Below are 17,663 nucleotides of genomic sequence, written 5' to 3'. Positions count from 1 at the left end.
AATTGGGAAAACTTTGAAAGTGTCCCCAAGTGCAGTCACAAAAACCATCAAGCACTACAAAGAAACTGGCTCACATGCGGACCGCCCCAGGAAAGGAAGACCAAGAGTCACCTCTGCTGCGGAGGATAAGTTCATCCGAGTCACCAGCCTCAGAAATCGCAGGTTAACAGCAGCTCAGATTAGAGACCAGGTCAATGCCACACAGAGTTCTAGCAGCAGACGCATCTCTAGAACAACTGTTAAGAGGAGACTGTGTGAATCAGGCCTTCATGGTAGAATATCTTCTAGGAAACCACTGCTAAGGACAGGCAACAAGCAGAAGAGACTTGTTTGGGCTAAAGAACACAAGGAATGGACATTAGACCAGTGGAAATCTGTGCTTTGGTCTGATGAGTCCAAATTTGAGATCTTTGGTTCCAACCACCCGTGTCTTTGTGCGACACAGAAAAGGTGAACGGGTGGACTCTACATGCCTGGTTCCCACTGTGAAGCAAGGAGGAGGAGGTGTGATGGTGTGGGGGTGCTTTGCTGGTGACACTGTTGGGGATTTATTCAAAATTGAAGACATACTGAACCACCATGACTACCACAGCATCTTGCAGCGGAATGCTATTCCATCCGGTTTGCGTTTAGTTGGACCATCATTTATTTTTCAACAGGACAATGACCCCAAACACACCTCCAGGCTGTGTAAGGGCTATTTGACCATGAAGGCGAGTGATGGGGTGCTGCGCCAGATGACCTGGCCTCCACAGTAACCGGACCTGAACCCAATCGAGATGGTTTGGGGTGAGCTGGACCGCAGAGTGAAGGCAAAAGTGCCAACAAGTGCTAAGTATCTCTGGGTACTTTTTCAAGACTGTTGGAAGACCATTTCAGGTGACTACCTCTTGAAGCTCATCAAGAGAATGCCAACAGTGTGCAAAGCAGTAATCAAAGCAAAAGGTGGCTACTTTGAAGAACCTATAATATGACATTTTCAGTTGTTTCACACTTTTTTGTTATGTATATAATTCCACATGTGTTAATTCATAGTTTTAATGCCTTCAGTGTGAATCTACAATTTTCATAGTCATGAAAATAAAGAAAACTCTTTGAATGAGAAGGTGTGTCCAAACTTTTGGTCTGTACTGTATATTATAGAGGACCAGGCATCCTCTTTGGAACTTCCCACCAATTGGTGTTTTTAATCAGAGTGAAAATGGAGCTGAACCCTCCATGTTAGAGTAGGTCCCACCTGATAAGAAGCTACCTTGTCATCTGGTAGGTGGGCCCGACATATTTTTGATCAATAATATGCGCTAAGAGCTTCTTTACTGCTTTGCAGTAAGTATTGGCATCATGTATTTGACCCTGTTCACACATTCACCTGTTCATTCAGTCTTAGTGCATTTAGTGGTGTGCTGCTACTTTATTTGTTTGCTGTATTATTACCGGGTAGCTTGCACCTGCGATTTGTCTCAGGAGGTGTTCCATTTTTTGCTTTTATATATATATATATATATATTGTGACAGAGTGTCTGGAGAAGTAGTGGATGGGGTCTATGTGTGCCCAAGATTTCTCACTTCTGTCATTTAAAAGCAACCAGGGAAATGTTCAGGAGAGGTCTGTGCAATTCGGGTTTGCATAAAACCTGTTCTTAGGGCCTGTGTTGCTGGAGTGGGGAGAGAAGGGTGGGCCCCACTCCACCCGGACAGTCCGGGTTTTGTGCTGTCAGGTAATTACTCCTCAGGTGTGCTGGCCTGATATAAGGCTGAGAATGCAGACACAGCTCGCTCAGCCTGGGAACAGGTTACCTGCATGGAGCCTGTGAGAGCACTACAAGAGGTACGGACTTTGCTATTTTGTTTGGGTGCTTGGTATTAGGCCGGCACTTGGTCAGGGAGGTTTCATGCTGTATAGTTAGAGCCGGACAGGATTAGGATTTTTGTTTGCTATGTTTTATGTTCTGTACCTCAACCTGACAATAAAACTGGCTGAGGTCAGTTAAACGAAGTTCCTGCCGTGTGGACTGTAACTTCGTTGGTGTGCCTGCTAAACTGTGCCTGTCTACCCAGGAGACGACAGCCCCGCTACCTAATCCCTTACAATATATATATATATATATACAGACGTGGACAAAATTGTTGGTACCCTTTGGTCAATGAAAGAAAAAGTCACAATGGTCACAGAAATAACTTTAATCTGACAAAAGTAATAATAAATTAAAATTCTATAAATGTTAACCAATGAAAGTCAGACATTGTTTTTCAACCATGCTTCAACAGAATTATGTAAAAAAATAAACTCATGAAACAGGCATGGACAAAAATGATGGTACCCCTAGAAAACACAGAACATAATGTGACCAAAGGGACATGTTAATTCAAGGTGTGTCCACTAATTAGCATCACAGGTGTCTACAACCTTGTAATCAGCCATTGGGCCTATATATATGGCTCCAGGTAATCACTGTGTTGTTTGATGATATGGTGTGTACCACACTCGACATGGACCAGAGGAAGCAAAGGAAAGAGCTGTCTCAAGAGATCAGAAAGAAAATTATAGACAAGCATGTTAAAGGTAAAGGCTATAAGACCATCTCCAAGCAACTAGATGTTCCTGTGAGTACAGTTGCACATATTATTCATAAGTTTAAGATCCATGGGACTGTAGCCAACCTGCCTGGACGTGGCCGCAGGAGGAAAATTGATGACAAATCTAAGAGACGGATAATCCGAATGGTAACAAAAGAGCCTAGAAAGACTTCTAAAGAGATTCAAGGTGAACTTCATGCTCAAGGAACATCAGTGTCAGATCGCACCATCCGTCGTTGTTTGAGCCAAAGTGGACTACATGGGAGACGACCAAGGAGGACACCATTGTTGAAAACGAATCATAAAAAAGCAAGACTGGAATATGCCAAACTACATGTTGACAAGCCACAAAGCTTCTGGGAGAATGTCCTGTGGACAGATGAGACAAAAATCGAAGTTTTTGCCAAGGCACATCAGCTGTATGTTCACAGACGAAAAAATGAAGCATATCAAGAAAAGAACACTGTCCCTACTGTGAAACATGGAGGAGGCTCTGTTATGTTCTGGGGCTGCTTTGCTGCGTCTGGCACAGGGTGTCTTGAATCTGTGCAGGGTACAATGAAATCTCAAGACTATCAAGGAATTCTAGAGAGAAATGTACTAGCCAGTGTCAGAAAGCTTGGTCTCAGTCGCAGGTCATGGGTCTTGCAACAGGACAATGACCCAAAACACACCGCTAAAAACACCCAAGAATGGCTAAGAGGAAAAAATTTGACTATTCTAAAGTGGCCTTCTATGAGCCCTGACCTCAATCCTATTGAGCATCTTTGGAAGGAGCTGAAACATGCAGTCTGGAAAAGGCACCCTTCAAACCGGACACAACTGGAGCAGTTTGCTCATGAGGAGTGGGCCAAAATACCTGCTGAGAGGTGCAGATGTCTCATTGACAGTTACAGGAAGCGTTTGATTGCAGTGATTGCCTCAAAAGGTTGCGCAACAAAATATTAAGTTAGGGGTACCATCATTTTTGTCCATGCCTGTTTCATGAGTTTATTTTTTTACATAATTCTGTTGAAGCATGGTTGAAAAACAATGTCTGACTTTCATTGGTTAACATTTATAGAATTTTAATTTATTATTACTTTTGTCAGATTAAAGTTATTTCTGTGACCATTGTGACTTTTTCTTTCATTGACCAAAGGGTACCAACAATTTTGTCCACGTCTGTATATATATATATGTATAGCCCTATATTTGAAATATTTGCAAATTCTCAAAGTTGCGATATTTGTGATAAATATTCATAATTCGGATATTCACGGTCAACACTAATCTCCACCCCAGGCCCGGAGATTTGAGCTGATAAAACCCGCCCAGGATGTACCCACAGCAGACTTGGCTCCGATAATCTGCTGCCGGTGGCAGGAGCCTGGCTATGTAAGGGCTTACTGTCTCCATTGGGTTGAGCCCATGGACACTAACTATGTCTACCGTCAGTCGCTATATGCCAGGAGGCTGTGTGTAACAGGTGCCTCAGAGTCTCTAGATCACTTGTGCCAGGTGGAAGTGGGAGGCTCTGCTGGACTCCCTAGTAAGGGCTACCCTGGTGCAGTCCCCTGAGTATACTGGCTGGAAAGTCCAGGTGATGTGCATCCACGGAGACTTAAAAGACTACCCCACCGCCCTGGTGTCTCTAACTATGGTGGCCGGTAGATGGACCCATGAGGTGGCTGTCGCCACAAATCTACATTATGAAATCATAATAGGGAGAAATTTCCCAGGTTTCCCGGCACTGTGGCCTGCTATGAGAGTGACTGATACCCATAAGACTGGGGTAACCCTAGCAGAGTAGCGTGGCTCATAGGAGAACCAGAACCCTGGGAACCTGAGACCGAAGGGCCAGCGGTAGGGGTGACCGCCACTTTGGTGGTAGAGGGGGAGACAACCTCGCTAAGTGTGATGGTAGAAGACGTGGAGGACTTGCCACTGGGTCCTGAATTGGCCAACGTCAATGTATCCGGGTATTATTTTGGTACCGCCCAACGTCGGGACCCAACCCTATCCCGCGCCTGGGAAAATTAGTTAATAGTAGATGGTGAACCACAACAACCTGGGGCCGAGTCAGTGTTTCCCTGTATCCCTGATATGTTGTATCAGGTAAACCAACTACGGGGTGAGCCTATTGAACAGTTAGTGGTCCCAAAGGCTTATCGCAAGCTTGTGTTAAATCTAGCCAACCAACACGTTCTCGGTGGTCACCCGGGGCTGCAGAAAACTCAAGATCGTATTCTACAGCAGTTATACTGGCCCAGCATATTAAAAGAAGTGGAAGAGTTTTGTAAGTCTTGCCCAACCTGCCAGATAACTAGCCCCAGCCACATTTCCGTAGTCCCCTAATTCCTCTTCCGATTATCAAAGTACCTAGACTACACCACTCGGTACCCGGAGGCGATGCCACTACAACATACCTTGGCCAAACTCATTGCTAAGGAATTACTGGAGATGTTTTCCCGAGTAGGACTACCTAAAGAGGTTCTGACCAATCAAGGGACCCCTTTTATGTCCAAGGTGATGAGTTTCTGCACATGAAACAGCTATGGACGTCCGTTTACCATCCGCAAACGGACGATATGGTAGAAAGGTTTAACCAAACATAAAAAAATATGTTGGAAAGGGTGGTGGTTAAAGATGGGAAGGACAGGGACCTGCTTCTGCCCTATCTCATGTTTGCAGTGCGAGGGGTACCCCAGGCCTCTACTGGGTTCTTGCCCTTCGAACTGCTATATGGCAGGCACCCCCGCGTCTCTTGGACGTGGCCAAAGAGGCGTGGGAACAACAACCCACTCCACATAAAAGTGTCATTGAGTATGTTACCCAGATGTATGTTATCCAGTGTTGCATCTTGTTAGGGAGCATTTGGAGGCAGCTCAGTGAGCTCAGAGTCGGGTATATAATCAGCAGGCTCAGGTACTGTCACGGAGAGGAGTGGGGGAAACCCCCCACCGTGCAGTGTCAAAGGGTAAAAGGGAATCAGCCTGGCCAAAAGGAGTAATAAGGGAGCAGGTCACCTCCTACAGCTTCCCTAATCCTCTCCCTGACTCCTCACCATATGAGCGGACCCCGATGGTAGGACGACTCATACTCAGGATTCCTAGAAACCCTAAGTCGCCCTGGTAATACCTCACCAAGGAGCAGGTAAGAGACAACGGGTTCATCCCAGTAATAGAGGAACAGGAGTCCCTATCTGAGGCCAGGCTGCAAGGAGAGGTGAACACATACAACATATGGAGATGGCAGGTAAGCGAAACCCATAACACACTTACCTGCCACAGACACACTGACTGGAACCCAAGCACAAGTGCTTGTGTCCACACCAACATTAAAGGACACGGCGCACACCACAAAGCACGCAGGGACCCAGGACACCCATAGCTGCTATAACATGAGACAGGGGAATATCTAGTAAACATGACATCAAAATCCATCAGACATGTAACACCATACTAACACCCTAAACATAACCCACTCCATACAAATAGATACAGGAAGGGAAGGAGACACCGGGATAACATTGATGGCCACAAGGGTGGCCCTCACTGGACAGATGGAACACCCTGGACTGGAGCAGAGCTCCAGCACCAACCACAGCTGAAGTACCACTGCCACCAGCCAGGAAACCACAGAAGATTTAAGGAAAGTGACCACAACCAGTCAGGGAGTTAACCCTTACATCACCAGACAGGGGAAGGAAGCCACTTAAAGGGGAAGTGCACACACAAGCATACCAAACCACGTAGCCACCGGCAACAGCATGCGTGGCAACCATGTCACGGCAATCACCCAGAAGGCAGTGACACTGCCAGCGCATGCTCTCACAGCAACACGTTGCCACGGGCAACCGCAAGTGTGGCACCAGTGTTACAGTGTACACCATAGGCTGTGACAGGTACAGATCTTTAACCCGGGTGATCGGGTTTTGGTTCTGGTGCCAACCGTGGACAATAAATTCCTGGCTAGGTGGCAGGGGCCCTACGAGGAACTCAAAAAAAATTGGAGATGCAAACTACAAGGTGCACCAGACAGGGCGGCGAAAGCCAGAGCAGGTTTACCATGTGAATTTACTCAAACATGGAAAAATAGGGAAACCTATACAGAAGACAGCCCGCGGCCAGGTTTTCAAGGAGAAGAGGTACCGGCCCCTCTCTCTGATGCAAGAGAGGCGGCTGCAACAGTAAACATTGCTGACAGCCTCTTCTCTAAACAGAATCAGGAGGCCAGGGAGTTCATTAGTTGGAACACAAATGTGTTCTCGGACCTCCCTGGACACACTTCCTTAATCCAGCATGACATTGTCACTGAGCCTAAGGCAAAGATCTGATTAAAACCACACTGGGTACCCAAGGCTCAGCGACAAGCCATATCGGAGGAAGTGCAGCTAATGTTGCAGCTAGACATCATTGAGGAGTAAAAAAGTGAGTGGGCCAGTCCAACAGTATTGATACCCAAGCAGGATGGGATGTTGCGGTTTTGAAACGACTTTGAAAAACTTAACGAGGTTTCCAAATTCGATGGGCATCCCATGCCCCGGGTTGATGAGCAAATCGAGAGGTTAGGACAAGCCCGGTATTTTTCTTTTTTGGACCTCACAAAACGGTACTGGCAGGTTCCCTTAATGGAGGCTGCCAAAGAGAAAACTGCCTTCATTACGCCTGAGGGGCTGTATCAATATAAGGTCTTACCCTTTGGTCTGCATGGCGCCCCCCAACACTTTTCAGTGACTAATGGATATCGTGCTTCATCCACATTGTTGGTACGCTTCGGCTTACCTGGACGATATTGTCATCCACAGTATCAACTGGGAAAGTCACCTATCCAAAGTGCAGGCTGTAGTGGACTCCTTCGCAAAGCTGGCCTAACCGCTAACCCAAAAAAATGTGCAATAGGGTTAGAAGAGACTAAGTACCTGGGGTATGTCATTGGGCGTGGAGTCATCAAACCCCAAGTGAACAAAATAGAGGTGATACGGAATTGGCCCCGACCTGTCACCACTAGGCAAATAAAGTCATTCCTGGGAATGGTGGGCTATTACATGAGGTTTCTCCCCCACTTTGCTACTCTAACCGCGCCCTTGACAGGACTCTTGAAGGGACACAAGTCAATGATGGTTCGCTGGGATGATCGGGTGGAAGCGGCTTTCTCTGCTTTGAAGTCGGCCCTGTGCAGGTCTCTGGTTTTGGTGACGCCTGACTTCAAAAGGGAGTTTATAGTACAGACTGATGCCTCCGAAGTAGGCCTAGTTGCTGTACTGTCTCAGGAAGTCAACAGGGAGGATCATCCCGTTGGATTCCTCAACGGAAAGCTCACCCGGGCTGATACCCGGTATAGTATAGTGGAGAGAGAGTGCCTGGCTATCAAGTGGGCACTAGAATCTCTCTGCTAATATTTATTAGGGAGAAAATTCTGCCTGATGGCTGACCATTCCCCTCTCAAGTGAATGAGCCAGGCCAAGGACAGCAATGCCTGTGTCACCCGATGGTTTCTCCTAACAAAACTTTAAGTTTTAGGTGGAACACAGGGCAGGCTGGTTACAGGGAAATGTGGATCCCCTGTCCCGGGTACACTGTCTGGTGTGTGTTTACTCCCTCAGGGTTGAACAAAGGGGTGGGGGAGTATGTGACACAGTGAGAGGTTTTGTCTGGGAAAACAGGTATTTTCCTCCCAGCATGTGCTGCTGGGCTGAATTACAGCCAGATGAGGTCAAATACCGGACCAGATTTTAAGTGCCGGTCCAGGTTTTGCCAACACCTGGCTATCCTTAAATAGGCAGCTGGGCTAAGAAGCGAGGTCTCTTTGTTGGTATCTGGGAGCCTTGTGTCTGGATGAAGGCTTGCTACCTGTTTGGCGTGTAAACAGGTTGGTGCTGCTATGGTCAAGGACTCTTTGAGGCAGAATTGCCGCATGGTGTAAGTTAACACCTACACCGCAAGTTGACTTTCTGTTTGATTATGACTGCTTGTTTTGTCACTTGCCTAAAGTGTGAATAAAACACTGAACTGTTTGATCCCAAAAACTTGTTGTTGCCTTTTTTACTGCATCCGCTAATACTGTCTACTAGAGCGAAACCCCACAAGAGGTTCAAACTTTCAACTTCTTTTGGAGGCAAAGTTTCCTCCTTCGCCTTACTTACTGCAAGTGCTTATGTTTTCCAGAGCTTATACTTATCCATTCAATTTGTATCTAAGGTGGGGGCTACACAATATTAGCAGTTGCATAACATATGTTAGGTAGCAGAGGTTTCAGTACCAGTATACCTATTTACAGACTATAGTCATCATGGACCAATCAAATGGATACAAAGAAATAAAACAACATTCTAATTAAAAAAATAATAATAATAATAATTTCTTTGCACCTGCAGAGGACAGTTAGAGTCCATTCACACGTCCGTTGTTTCTTTCCTGATCTGTTCCGTTTTTTGCTGAACAGATCTGGACCCATTCATTTTCAATGGGTCCTGAAAAAAATTTGACATTGTGCTGTCCGTTTTTTTTCAGGACCCATTGAAAATGAATGGGTCCAGATCTGGTCCAGATCTGTTCAGCAAAAAACGGAACAAATCAGGAAACAAACAACGGACGTGTGAATAGACCCTTAGAGGAGCATGTCAGCTGTGTGCATAGTGCCAGGGGAGCCTTTCTGTATTGGTCAGGGCATTTAGATACAAGACCAAACAGTGACCTGAATTTTTGCCCCAGGCAAAGAAAAGCCTAGCTAAGCCTGTCATTAGTGATCAACTCCAAAACTACTAAAACTACTAAGGCCTCTTTCACACGGGCATGTGCACCCCGTTGCCATATTGCAGACCGCATTTGCGGATCCGCAATACATGGGCGCCGTTCCGTGGGCATTCCGCATCACACATGCTTCCGTGGGGTTTCATCCCGTATTTCCGTTCCGCAAAAAGATAGAACATGTCTTATCTTTTTGTGGAACGGCCGGATCGCGGACCCATTCAAGTGAATGGGTCCGCGATACGCTGCGGCTGCCCCACGGACTGTGCTCGTGCATTGCGGCACAACCACTGGGCGCACAGGCCCGTGTGAAAGAGACCTTAATCATAGATGTATCTAATCAATAAACGCATCAATAGTTAAATAGGAGAACAGTACAGAATCACATATTTTGTGCAGGTTGATATTCTTAATAATAAAAGTGTTGCTAAGACTTTTTTTTCACCACACAAAAGGACTTATCATACAAGAAATAGAGCAAAATCCTATACAAAGATGGGAGGGGAAAACTGGATAGCTCTATCCATCATATGTTGTGTACAACTAAAATTATTCCCTTAAGTGCTGTTAAGTGGTCCCAGAATAAGTATGAATTTTGAATATAAAAAAAAAAAATCACTTTACAAAGTTGATTCTTCTTAACAGATTGAGAATATATTCCCCAAAGTATTGAATATATAAAAAAAGATATGCCACTGTTTGACACCATAGCAATGGAAGACAGAGTTCTTTTTGCCCATAGAATTTAAATGTTTTTACTATCTTAATTATATGGGAAAATGAACAGTAGACTGTTTTTCTGTCAGAGCATATTTTGCAGATTGACATATTTACATGCTGAGAATTTCTCCATATATAAGATTAGATTTGTTGTTAAAAATAACAGAACAAAAAATGCCATAAAAATTTGATTATTATTCTCAATCCCTTAAAGCAAAAACTAAAAAGACTTCTGACTGCAAACATACATAATTTGGATGATTATGGCCTACAGCTTATGAAACCCCAAAGTCACAATTTTGAGGTACCCTTTGCTCAGGGGGTATGGAATAATTGGCGGACTAGAGTGTGACACTTTGAGCCTAGAATATTGAACCTTTTCACAAAATTCTAATTTTAAGCTACGTTAATGCAATTCCTTTTAATTTGCATTACTGAAATAAATGGACTTTTGCACGATAGTCTAATTTTTCGAGTTTCACCTGTATGTTTGTAACCACTTATAATTTTTTTGTTTCAGATATAATTTACATGTCCATCTTGAAACTCTACCATGACATGTGGTGAGGAACAGTTGAGCAAAAATAATGTTATTCAATTTTAGTTGTCTATATGTTGAAGGCTGCTTGCAGCCTGTAATTGTGGGAGGAGCGTGCTCACCCTTTATAAACCCCCTCCTACAAGCAGGAGGGCGCCCGTTGTTGCTTGCTTTGTCGTTTGATTCAGCAGCCCAGCGCCTGACATCACTTCCGGTCGCGTCTCCCGTCGGTGTGTCTTCGTACTGCCAGCCGCACTCCCTGTGGTAAGTATAGCCGCATCCGCGGCTGGCCGGGCGCGCTGCCACCGGCACCTCGTTTTCCCTGGGTTGGCCCGTCAAACCCCGCTCTGCCCGCCGCCGCAGCCCCCGGTCAGTGCTCATCGCAGAGCTCCCCGCTCCTTGTACTGATTCCTCCGGCGCTTGGCGTCGCGAGCCGGCGCGCCTCCTGGGGGAGGGCGGGGAGGCTGGCCGGCTGGCGGGGACTGCTCACGTCAACCCCGGGCTGATTCTTCCACGGAAGTGTGGAAGCTTACTGTGGAACTGGGGAATCGCTCCTCCAGTTGAAATTGTGCCATGTGCCCAGTGCGGGGGTCCGGGGCGCCGGGACTGGAAGCGGCCGGCGTCCGGGTGCCGGCCTGCTGCATATTAACCCCCGCACTGCTGTGGTAAAAAAAAAAAAAAAAAACTGAGGAAATAAAGTATCAGGGCCCTTCATTCAACAGGCTTGTTCTGGCCATGCTCCTGTTAACCCCCGCAATGCAGAATTAAAAAAAAAATAAAACGCCCACGCCAGTGCATTGTCCGGTCTCACCCCCTGGGTGATTGGGGACGGTCGTTCCTGGGGTCAGGGGTCTGGCGGTGCCTGGGCCTCCCGCCGGTGCGGCCGCCCTTAGGTCACCCAGGGGAGGATGGGGGGGGCCCGTTTCCCTGATTCCTGCATCACTCCAGTGCTGGTCTCCCTGGTCGCTCAGGTGTAATGTCTACCTGGTCACTCAGGGGTATGTCCCCCTGATTCGCTCTGGTTGTATTGTCTCCCCGATTCGCTCTGGTTGCAAATGTCTCCCTGATTCGCTCTGGTGGCAAATGTCTCCCTGATTCACTCTGGTTGTAATGTCTCCCTGATTCGCTCTGGTTGTAATGTCTTCCTGAATCGCTCAGGTGCAGTGTCTTCCTGAGCACGTCTGCTCCCTCTGCTTCAGGGCCCACCCCCGCTCCAGCTGCCCGAAGAGGCAGCGTAAGACGCTATGACTGGCCGACATCAATATTGAGCTCTTGGGCATCCTGTTGCGAGACCACCCCGAGTCGGTAGAGTTCCTTCTCGCCGGCTTCGAGGGGGGCTTCGATACCGGCTTCGTGGCCCTCCCTCAAGTTTCCTGGGAGGGAAGGAACCTACAGTCTGCTATTCAAGACCCAGAGGCGGTAGCCACCCTGTTGCAGGACGAGGTTCGAAAGGGTTTTCTCCTAGGCCCGTTTAAATCCATCCCATTTGCTACTTAAATCCCATTGGCCTGGTCTCCAAGCAGGCCTCCAATAAAAAACGTCTAATTTACGACTTGTCAGCTTGTCACATGTCGCCGATCCCCAGCCTCAACTCCCTGATCCCGTCAGAAGAGTTCTCAATGTCCTACGCGTCCATAGACGAGGCCATTCAATACATCCGGCTGGCCGGGGAGGGGGCTTGGTTGGCCAAGGCCGACATCGCGGACACCTTCAAGCTGCTCCCCATCCTTCCTCGGCTATGGCAATATTATGGGTTGCATTGGGCGGACGGGTTCTATTTTGCTGACCGGCTCACCTTTGGGTCTAAAAGCAGCCCGTGGCTGTTCGACAGGTTCGCCTGTGCGCTGCACTGGATCCTTGTCCATCATGGGGGTCTAGACATGGTCATACATTACTTGGATGATTTCCTGATAGTCGAGAGGCCCCAGAGCCCCCCCTCGGGGTTGGCGAGTTTGCTCCAGCTGTTCGCCGGCCTCGAGGTCCCCGTGGCATCCGCCAAGACAGAGGGTCCAGGCACCGGGGTTACCTTCTTGGGCATCACCCTGGATTCGGTCCGCATGAAGGCCAGCCTCCCTGCGGCCAAGCTGGCCAAAATCAAAGCCGCCGTTTCCTCCACGCCCTCTTCCGGGGTTTTGTCCAAGCGGGAGCTCCAGTCCCTGTTAGGGTTCCATACCTGTGCATTTATAATCATGCCGCAGGGCAGGTCCTTCATTTCCCAGCTCCTCAACCTCCTGCCGACCACTCCGGATCAGGACTCCACCATCCGGCTGGACGGCCACGCCATGGCGGATCTTCAGATGTGGCGAGCTTTCCTGACCGGGTGGAACGGCATCTCGTTATTTGTGCCATCCCCGGACGCAGCATCCCCCACGGTTTTCACCGATGCCGCGGCCTCCCGCGGGTTCGCAGCGATCTTCTACCCACAGTGGTTGGTCGGCAGTTGGCCGGTGGAGCTCCTGTCCGAGGCTGAGGCCATGAGGTCCTTGCCGCTATTGGAATTATACCCCATAGTGGCGGCTGCGCACGTCTGGGGTCCACTCTGGGCAAACAGGTCAGTTATATTCAGGACGGACAGTCAGGTCCTGGTTGAGGTCATTTCAAAGGGAAGGGCGAAATCCCCCAGGATCATGGCCCTGCTGCGTAAACTTGTCTGGCTGTCCTTGGAGTTTAACTTCCACGTTTTCGCTTTCCATGTCCAGGGAACGCAGAACGTGGCGGCCGACGCCCTGTCACGATTTAACTTCAATGTTTTCTTCCAGGAACTCCCGGAGGCGGATCCCATCGGCATTCCAGCTCCACCGTACAGCGCCCTCCTGCTGAACTAGAGCCCTTGATAGCAAATGCACGGTCATTAGTCCAGCGATCGCTAGCCGCCAACACCGCCAGGAACTATGACGCCGGGTTCAGCTTGTTTAAGCGGTTATGGCATGCCTATTCTATTCCTCGCTTAGCTCCTCCCACAAATGTGTATATACGCTATGTATATATATTAGGATGATCTCTTATTTCTAGTAGTAACAAAAATAATATACGCTAGTGCTATCAGATGTAAAAACACTGAAATGTGCAGTATTATTTGAAGGCCCTTCTGTTTTTTGAAAAAAAAATCTGGGCCTAATTTTAGAAAGAACAAAAAGGGCAATTGCCCAGGAGTAGTGTTCATTTCAGGGCATCCTCAGATGTCATAGTCAAATATCAGAATAATGTCTGCTTGAGGTAAAATACTCTCCATGACACCTGTCTATGATATTGACACCTGACTCTGACAATTGACTCTGACATTTGACTTTCCTCACTTGTCAAAGTCCCAGTGAGTTTTAGATACACTGAGATAGATTTATCAAAACTGTAGTAAAGGAAAACTGGCTTAGTTGCCCATAGCAACCAATTAGATTGTTACGGATCAGCGAGTGTGGACCCACTGTGGCAGCTAACTGGTTTGGCTTTTGACTAAACCCTAAGGCCCCTTTCACATGGGCGAGATTTCCGCGTGGGTGCAATGCGTGAGGTGAACACATTACACCCGCACGTAATCCGGACCCATTCATTTCTATGGGGCTGTGCACATGAGCAGTGAATTTCACGCATCACTTGTGCTTTGCGTGAAAATCTCAGCATGCTCCTCTTTGTGCTTTTTCCACGCAACGCAGGCCCCATAGAAATGAATGGCGTTGCGTGAAAATCGCAAGCATCCGCAAGCAAGTACGGATGCGGTGCGATTTTCACGCACGGTTGTTAGGAGACGATCGTGATGGGGACCCGATCGTTATTATTTTCCCTTATAACATGGTTATAAGGGAAAATAATAGCATTCTTAATACAGAATGCATAGTACAATAGGGCTGGAGGGGTTAAAAAAATAATAATAATAATTTAACTCACCTCAATCCACTTGATCGTGCAGCCGGCATCTCTTCTGTCTTCATCTTTGCTGTGCACAGGAAAAGGACCTGTGGTGACGTCACTGCGGTCATCACATGGTCCGTCACATAATCCATCACCATGGTGATGGATCATGTGATGGACCATGTAATGAGCACAGTGACGTCATCAAAGGTCCTATTCCTCAAAGAAGAAGGCAGAAGAGAAGCCAGGCTGCACGATCAAGTGGATTAAGGTGAGTTAAATTATTTTTTTATTTTTTTTAACCCCTCCAGCCCTATTTTACTTAGCATTCTGTATTCAGAATGCTATTATTTTCCATTATAACCATGTTATAAGGGAAAATAATAGTGATCGGTTCCCCATCCGATCGTCTCCTAGCAACCATGCGTGAAAATCCGCATGCACTTGCTTGCGGATGCTTGCGATTTTCACGCAGCCCCATTCACTTCTATGGGGCCTGCGTTGCGGGTAAAACGCACAATATAGATCATGCACAAGTGCAACTAAACAGTACTGCACCATGTCAATTTATGTCTACTCTGAAGCTCACTTGTCCATTTGGTCTCAGGAACTACATTAGACTACACTAGATCAAGTAGGAATGTATAAACTCTTATGCAATTTTTTTTGTTAATTAAAAATATCTAGGCCAAAGGGGAGGAGTGCTATTACCATTAAAGAAAGCAAAGCACTAATAAAATTACTAAAAATGTTAATATGGATAATACATCTACATGTTATGCATTGATATATTGCCTCCCAACCATTTTTAGCATTGTGTTGGATTGTCAATGCAACCCTCTTCTCCCACTCTTCACACACTGATAGCAACACCGCAGGAAAAATGCTAGCACAGGCTTCCAGTATCCGTAGTTTCAGGTGCTGCACATCTCGTATCTGAAGGCAATTGTCTATGCTGTGAAGATACGAGATGTGCAGCACCTGAAACTACGGATACTGGAAGCCTGTGCTAGCATTTCTCCTGCGGTGTTGCCATCAGTGTGTGAAGAGTGGGAGAAGAGGGTTGCATTGACAATCCAACACAATGGGCAGCACATTGAACACATTTTATAAGTGGTCAGAAACTTGTAAATAACTCATGAAAGAATAAAGTTATGTTAAAACCAAGCACAGCATTGTTTTTCTTGTGAAATTCCCAATAAGTTTGATGTGTCACATGACCCTCTTCCTATTGAAAAAACAAAAGTTGGATTCAAAATGGCCGACTTCAAAATGGCCGCCATGGTCACCACCCATCTTGAAAAGTTTCCTCCCTCACATATACTAATGTGGCACAAACAGGAAGTTTATATCACCAACCATTCCCATTTTATTAAGGTGTATCCATATAAATGGCCCACCCTGTACAATAATGAGTGTCTGCAGGCAACAGTGAAACATGGCAGAGGTTCCTTGCAAATGCAGTTGCATTTCAGCATGTGAAGTGGAAGCATAAAGGGGATTTGGTTAGGATTAATGGTTTGGTGCGGATCCGTCATGGATCTGCACAGACAGATCCGTTCAGATAATACAACCGTCTGCATCCGTTCAGAATGGATCCGTTTGTATTATCTTTAACATTGCCAGAACTGATCCATCTTGAACACTATTGAAAGTCAATGGGGGACGGATCAGTTTTCTATTGTGCCATATTGTGTCAGTGAAAACGCATCCATCCCCATTGACTTACATTGTGTGTCAGGACGGATCAGTTTGGCTCAGTTTCGTTAAAAGGACACCAAAATGCTGCAAGCAGCGTTTTGGTGTCCGCCTAAATGGAGGCGGAACGGAGCCAAACTGAGCCAAACTGATGCATTCTGAGCGGATCCATATCCATTCAGAATGCATTAGGGCAAAACTGATCCATTTTCGACTGCTTGTGAGAACCCTGAAATGGATCTCACAAACGGAAACCAAAACGGCAGTGCGAAAGTAGCCAAATGCACACAGATACTTATCCATGATACAATAACATCAGGGAGGCATCTGATTAGCTTCAAATTTATTCTGCAGCAGGAGAACAGCCCCAAACGTACAGCCAATGTAATTAAAGGGGTTATCTCATCTTACCCACCTCTGGGACCCGCACCTACAAGGAGAACGGAGCGCAGAAAGTTGTGGAGGGCGTACTGCGCATGCGCAGCCGCCCTCCATTCATTTCTGCGTCTGGTGGTGGACAGACCCCGGAAAGCCCGGGGTCCTCCAGCCACAACTCTCCACGGCTCCGTTCTCCTTTCAGGTGCGGGTCCCAGAGGTGGGACCCGCACCTATCAGACAATGTGGGCATATGCTAGCGATATGCCCCCATTGTCTAAGATGGTATAACCCCTTTAAGAACAATCTTCAGTGTGAAGAAGAACAAGGAGTCCTGGAAGTAATGATGTGGCCACCACTAATCTCAACATTAACAAGTCTGCCTGGAATTACATAAAGAGACAGAATTACATTCCACAGAAGATCTGTGGTTAGTTTTCCAAGATCTTTGGAACAACCTCTCAGACAGTTTTGATTTCTCATTTGTTCATTCACTTTGCATTTTGGTAAACTATTAACAGTTCTATTTTTGAAAGCATTCTTACTTCACCACATTTTTTCACACCTGTCTAGAACAGTACAGTATATATACAGTACAGACCAAAAGTTTGGACACACCTTCTCATTCAAAGAGTTTTCTTTATTTTTATGACTATGAAAATTTTAGATTCACACTGAAGGCATCAAAACTTTGAATTAACACATGTGGACTTATATACATAACAAAAAAGTGTGAAACAACTGAAAATATCTCATATTCTAGGTTCTTCAAAGTGGCTACCTTTTTACTGCTTTGCACACTCTTGCCATTATCTTGATGAGCTTCAAGAGGTAGTCACCTGAAATGGTCTTCCAACAGTCTTGAAGGAGTTCCCAGAGATGCTTAGCATTTGTTGGCCCTTTTGCCTTCACTCTGCGGTCCAGCTCACCACCAACCATCTCGATTGGGTTCAAGTCCGGTGACTGTGGAGGCCAGGTCATCTGGCGCAGCACCCCATCACTCTCCTTCATGGTCAAATAGCCCTTACACAGCCTGGAGGTGTGTTTGGGGTCATTGTCCTGTTGAAAAATAAATGACGGTCCAACTAAACGCAAACCGGATGGAATAGCATGCCGCTGCAAGATGCTGTGGTAGCCATGCTGGTTCAGTATGCCTTCAATTTTGAATAAATCCCTAA

The sequence above is a fragment of the Bufo gargarizans genome, chromosome 5 (genome assembly GCF_014858855.1).
Source record: "Bufo gargarizans isolate SCDJY-AF-19 chromosome 5, ASM1485885v1, whole genome shotgun sequence".
NCBI classification, from domain to species: Eukaryota; Metazoa; Chordata; class Amphibia; order Anura; family Bufonidae; genus Bufo; species Bufo gargarizans.
Note: the sequence above shows the minus strand (reverse complement) of the source record.